We start from the raw sequence: 7,176 nt of genomic DNA, 5'->3' as shown, positions 1-7,176 counted from the left end.
GTAACGGCATGGGGTGGGGTGGGAACCAGGTAGAGGGGAGCTATGGGGGGAAAGAAGATGAACAACTGTAATAACCTGAATAATAAAGACCTATTTAAACAAAAAAAGAATAATGAAATTCTGGAGTAAATATGAAAAAAAATCATGCTCACACCTTGTGCTTCCAATCCTATATAATAAAGATGTAATATGCAAATTGACCCTCACACCCTCATGACATCACAAGATGGCCGCCCCTCACATCATCATAAGATGGCTGCCCCACATTGTCACAAGATGGCTGCCGCAAGACGGCTACCCCCACGTCATCACAAGATGGCCACTCCCATGTTGTCACAAGATGGCCTGCAGGAGAAGACAGTTCAGGGTGAGATCAGGCTGGCAGGGGAGCAGTTAGGTGTCAATCAGGCTGGCAGGGAAGTGGTTGGGGGTGATCAGGCTGGCAGGCAGAAGTGGTTAGGGGCAATCAGGCAGGCAGGCAGGCGACTGGTTAGGAGCCAGCAGTCCTGGATTGTGATGAGGGGGCTGTCCCAGATTGGAGAGGGTGCAGCTGGGCTGAGGGACAACCCACGCCCCCCACCCCTACCCTCCAGTGCACGAATTTTGTGTACTGGGCCTTTTGTTAGATATAAAAAGACAGCCGGGGACCACCACACATCTGAAGGAAGCCAACAAGAAAAATAGACCAAAGCAGAATGGTAATCACAAGTGTTAGAGAAGTTGTGGAGAAAAAGGCACCTTCATTCACTGCTGGTAGGAATATAAACTGTACATCCACTATGGAAAAGTGTATGGAATTACCTCAGAAAAACTAGAAGAGAATTACCATATGACCCGACAACCCCTCTTTTGGTTATCTACCAGAAAAATTGAAAAACAGTTATTTGCAAAGATGTATGTTCATTGTAGCATTATTCCTGATGGCCAAAACATGAAAATAAAGTGTCCTCAGTAAATGTTTGGATAAAGAAGATGTGGTGTGCATGCGTGTGTGTGTGTGTGTGTGTGTGTGTGTGTGTGTGTATGGCAACTACTCAGCAATAAGAAAGGAGGAAGTACTGCCATTTGTCACAACATGGGTATTATATGCTAAATGAAGTCAGACAGAAAAAGCTAAGAAGCATATGATCTCACTCATATGTGGAATATAAAACTAAAACTCATAGACATAGACAACAGTACGGTGTTTACCAGAGGGAAGGGCTGTGGGGGTAAGTAAAGGGTAAAGGGGACCAAATATATGGTGAGGGAAGATGATTTGACTTTAGGTGGTGGACACACAATGCAATGTAGTGATCATGTATCATAGACATGTACACTTGAAATCTAAATAAGGATTTTAACAAATGTCACCCCAATGAATTTAATTTAAAAAATCTGAACTCATAAAGAAAAAGCAAATTGAAAGCATTTACTAAAATCTACATGCTAAGAACATCACATTTCTTAGTTATTACTTTCATAGGACAATTTAGAATCTGTGGTATCAGCAAATGAGTTGTCCTATCTATACTAATAAAAGGGTAATATGCTAATTAGACTGGACATCTTCCACACGTCTGTCCTGACAAAGCCAGGGACTTGGCTGGCCTATAAACTACCTCAGGACCCTTGCCTAGGCCCGCCCAACCCCCAGCCGGGATCCCCCTCCCTGATTGGAGATGAGGTCAGCTTGCAAACCACCCAGGCCCCTCACCCAGGCCGGCTCCGCCCCAAGTGGGGACCCCAACCCAATTGGGGGTGTGGCTGGCCTGAAAACCACCCTCAGCCCCTCGCCCAAGCCAGCCCCGCCCCCTAGCAGGGACCCCCACCCCAATTGGGGGCATGGTCAGCCTGCAAACTGCCCCAGACCCCTCGCAGAGGACAGCCCCTTACCCAGCAGGGACCCAAACCTGATCAGGGGGTGTGGCCAGCCTGCAAATCACTCCATGCCCTTAACCCAGGCTGGTTCCACTCCCAACATGGACCCCCACCCTGACCAGAAGGTGTGGCCTGCCTGTATACCGTGCCAGACCCCTCACCTTGGCTGCCTCCACCCCCAGCAGGGACCCCCTACCCTGATCAGGGGTGTGGCCTTCATGCAAACCACTCCAGACCCCTCACCCAGGCTGGCTCTGTGCCAGTGGGGACCACGCACCTTGATTGGGGAGTGGCTTTCCTGCATACTCCAGGTGGCCCCTTACCCAGGCCAGCCCTGCCTCTAGCGGGGACCCCCACTCAGATTGGGGGCAGGGCCAGCTTGCAAACCCCACAGCCCCTGCCGCAGTGGCCCTTCCACCCTGTAGGCTTCCCCCACCCTGATCCAGGACCCTTTTCAGGGCAGGCCTGCCGGCCTCCACCCATGTACTAGGCCTCTATCATATATGATAAAAGGACTATATGCAAATTGACCCAAACGGCAGGATGACCAGAATGACTACTGGACCAGTCACTATGAGGTGCACTGACTACCTATCGTAGTCCCTTCCCCTGGCCGTCAAACACCAATCACCTGATGGTAAACGGGTTGCGTGGTAGTGGGGGGCAGGGCCGGCAGCGGGAAGCTGGGGAAGATGGCCCTGATCACAGGCCAGGCCTAGTGACTGTACCAGTCCATGAATTTCATGCGTCGGGCCTCCAGTATAAAATAAACCAGTAGCATAAAAGGAAATCATTAATGTGAGCGATAAAATTCAGAAGCAAAAATAAATAAATAAATAAATAAATAAATCAGTCTTCCTTTGGCCATTGATGTTCAGTAGTTAGAGCATTGTCCTTTGCACCAAAAGGTCTATTGTTTGGTTCCTAGTCAAGGGCAAGTACCTGGGTTTTAGGTTCACTCCCTTCCCCTGGTGGGGGAGCATTTGAGAGGCAGTCAGTGGATGTATCTCTCACATAGATGTTTCTTTCTCTTTCTTCCTTCCTTCCTTTCTTCCTTCCTTCCTTTCTTTCTTCCTTCCTTCCTTCCTTCCTTCCTTCCTTCCTTCCTTCCTTCCTTTCTTTCTTTCTTTCTTTCTTTCTTTCTTTCTTTCTTTCTTTCTTTCTTTCCTTCTTCCTCTCTCTCTCTCTTTCTCTCTCTCTCTCTCTCTCTCTCTCTCTCTCTCTCTCTCTCTCTCTCTCTTCCCCCTCTCCCACTTCCTACCTCCCATCCTTCTACTTTCTCTGAACAGCAAATTTTCTCTATATGAAAGCCTAACAACCGGAACAACTGGCCGACTGGCCGGTAGCTATGATGCGCACTAACCCAGAACTTGCAGCTGGGGCCCTGACAGCCTCGAATCTCATTCACCCACACCCTAGACACAGACAGGAGGGTGGAGTAAGCCCGATTCCTCATGGAATTGGCCGTGCCTTGCTTGCTGCTACCAATTAGGGGGCGCTGGCTGGCCAACTTCCCAAGGTCCCTCCCTCCTGTAGGCCACCCCCCCCCCCCATTGGTCCCAATCACCGAGGGACCCGACCTGAGCACGACTTTGTGCACCAGGCCTCTAGTAAACAAACAAACAAGTAAGTAAATAAACTTCAGAAAAGCAAAACATTGTACTGGTAAAAGAATGAAATGCTATAAAAAATGAAAGGATATAAGAGAACACTATCAATTAAAAACTAGATAAACAAAACAGAATTATAAAGTATTGGTGGCCCTAGCCAATTTGGTTCAGTGGATAGAGCACTGGCCTGCGGACTGAAGGGTCCTGGGCTTGATTCTGTTTAAGGGCACATGCCCAGGTTGCGGGCTCAATCCCCAGTAGGGGTCGTGCAGAAAGCAGCCGATCAATGATTATCTTTTATCATTGATGTTACTATTTCTCCATTCCTCTCTGAAATCAAGAAAAATTTTTAAAGAAGGAGGTTGGTGAACAAAGTCAAGGAAATCTCCAGGAAGCAGAAAAAGACAAAATGGGAAATAGGAGGGGGAAATATTTAGAGATTATTCCAGGAATAGTGGTCTAAGAGTTCCAACGTCTGAGTAATGGGAATGTTAGGAAAAAGAAGGAATAAAGAATGTATAAAAGAAACAAAAATATCCCCTGAAAGTAGATAAGACCTGGAGTCTTGATGGCCACAATAAAATGAAAAGGTGCATACCAAAACATACCATCAAACTTCAGAATCCCAGGAATAGATAAGCCTCTAAACATTTTCAGAGAAGAAACGGTGGAGGCAATTATTGAAGTTGCAAATATACAATGTATCATACATTACCAATATATTTAAGAGCAACACTATAATGAGAAAACAGTAGAAATGTCTTTAGAACGGCAAAAATTAATTTCAACCCAGAATTCTCTGCTTTATTAAGTAGGAGGCATTTCAGACAGGCTAGATCTTCAAACAATTTCTGCCCATGTATCCTTTCCCAGGAAAAAGTGCTTCAGTGAAACAAAGGAGAATCACAATGCAGAGGAAAACATAAACACGGGACAAAGATTTTCAACCAGTGTACCACTCTCACACTGGTGTGCGGCAAGAATATTTACAAAATGCAATACCTGACTACTTGGGCAGGGGCACTGACTTTTTCCCTTACATTGTCAAATAACAAAATGACAAGAACCAACACCACAATAGATGCCAAAAGTGAATGAATCACAATTATACTTTTTTATTTTTAGATTGGTAAAACACATATTTTTTTGGCATGTCACAGAATTTTAGTCATTAGTTTATGCATGCCATGAGATGAAAAAGGTTGAAAATTGCTGATCTAAGAAATCAGGGATCCAACATAAGAGAACAGTATGTGAGATCCCAGATGACTTTAAAGAAATACGCTTAAAAGCAGGCCCAGAGCAGGCCTTCAGAGAACAAGTGCATAGTAGAGGAGGGTAACAAAAGGCTAGGGAGATGGCTTCCAGTAAGAAATGGAACAAATGTGGTCAGTACATGGAAAATATTTTTGGCAGGCCTGTGACAAATGTCACAGCATGTTCGGAAAGAAAAATAGAAAAGAAGAAGTGAATACACTAAAAAAATGAATTCCACAACATAAAAATGAAAACTTACTAGGTATTATGTTAATGTAGCATAAAGGTAGAGTTTTTGTCCAACAGTCATCTTTCTCTGCCAAGTTACTAGATTGTTAAATATAAAGCAGTTATTTCTGAATTCAGAGAGACCAGCCTACTTGCTGCCTTTGGCTACGGAGATCATGTTGACGAGGAAGAGGGGTTTGGATTATTCTGAAGAAGTGTAGCAGTGCTCAAATTTCAGTAATATAGGGGGTACCAAAAAGGAATACACATTTTTAAAGATGATAACTCAATTTCACTCCTTTTCAGGTTTAATTGATTCAAAATAATAGGTACAGTCAGACTATGCTTTAAATAAAGAAAACTTATTCTAAACTCTGACTAGACTTTTTTTTAATGGGGAGATATAAAACCGGCAATAGGTGACAAATGGAGGGCACACAAATATCTACTAAAATAATTAATTCTTGACATTTGCGATTCCATTGCTTAGTTTTCTGAGCAGTGCCTGTACCAGAATGGTTATAAGTTTGAAAACAGGTATTCACAAAATTATTCACTTCTGTAGATTCTTTCACATTTTATAAATTAACTATCCTATATAATAAAAGCCTAATGTGCACAACGACCAAACGGTGGAATGACCGGCCGGTCGCATTGATGTGCTGCTCCCACAGCGGGCCTGTCCCCACAGGCCACACCACCCACCAGTGCATGAATCACATGCACAGGGCCCCTAGTAAGTTAATAAACACCAACATAATCATGCAGAGTGCATATACATTTTTTTTGATCAAAAGAATGAAGGGTATACAAGAAAAAGGCACAGCCAGAGAACTCGATGGCTCAACGGTAGCAAATATTTGCATAGTCATGATAACAGAAACACTGATTCGGATCTACTAAAAACCATGATACATGTTGGGAGAACAGAAGGAGGGGAAAAAGACCACACTGGAGGGAGAAAGCTAAGCTTTCAGCTGCTAAAACAGTAAGTCAATAGATAACACAAAAATTGCCTTAGCTATTATATTGTTGTTAATTTTGTTAAAAAGCAGAATTAAAAGTTAAGGCAAAAAATTAAGGCAGATCTTTATATCACAACCATGTTACTGACATTTAACTTAAAGGTCAGAACCCCTTAAAAAATGACCATTACTAAGCCCAAAACTTTCCTGAATACGTAAACTTGTTAACTAAGGTAACAGAAGTGATTAAGAAAATCTTCTAAAGCAGGGTCATGCTAATGATACTGGACTCATAATAGATTTTTAACAATTATGGCAGACAATTTTTAATTCAAATGATTAATTTCTTACAGAACTTTTCAAGTATTTACTTACATGGTGGAAATAGTTGTTCTTCCTCTTTCCTCCCACTAAGAATAAAAAGAATTAACTGATCAATACTAATACAAATGCCACAGGAAAACAGAAGTTACTGATAACCTGAAAGGTTACTAATATACAAAACTAGAGGCCCAGTGAACAAATTGGTGCATGGGTGGAGTCTGGCTGGCCAGGCCCCAATCAGGACAGATGTGGGTGGGCCTGTAGAGAGGAGGAAATGGCAGAAGGTTGGCTGGCCAGCCTGCCCTAACTGGGGCCTGATCAGGGCCTGGCTGGCTGCGGGGAGGGGGCACGGGTGATTGGCCAGCAGGCCCTGCCCCCAATAGGGGTGGGGGAGGCCGATTGAGGGCAGGGCCAGCTGTGCAGAGGGGCTGGGTGTGTGGGGAGTAGGCGATCAGGGGCAGAGCTGGCTGTGGGGAGGGGCCACCAGATGATCAGGGTGGTGGGGGGTGATCAGGAGTGGGCTGGCTGGGGGTAGGAGCTGCAGGAGGTTGGCCGGCCAGCCCTGCCCCCTATTGGGGAGGGGAGCAATCAGGGGCAGGGCCAGCCTGGGGGAGGGGCTGTGGGCCAATCGGAGTGGTGGGGGCCCAGCAGGAGTGGGGCCGGCCTGGGAGAGGGGCTGCAGGAGGTTGGCCCAGCCAGCCCCCCCACAATACGGTCAGTTTGCTGACCACAGTGGGCATCCAAACGACTGGCCAAACCCCACCCGTTACGGTGTTCTAGTCACTGGCTTTTTCTATATATATATAGATAAGACCAAATTTTATTCCATTTCTTTTATAACTTCCAACAAAATATAAAATTGAAAGCACCTGGCAAGATAGGTCCCATTAGCAGTATCTTGAAACTAAGTTTTACACTTTTGACCTAATGGA

This window comes from Myotis nattereri, assembly GCF_964212035.1.
Source record: "Myotis nattereri genome assembly, chromosome: 1".
In the NCBI taxonomy this organism is placed as follows: Eukaryota; Metazoa; Chordata; class Mammalia; order Chiroptera; family Vespertilionidae; genus Myotis; species Myotis nattereri.
The sequence above is the reverse complement of the archived record's forward strand: the minus strand, read 5'-3'. Positions refer to the sequence as shown.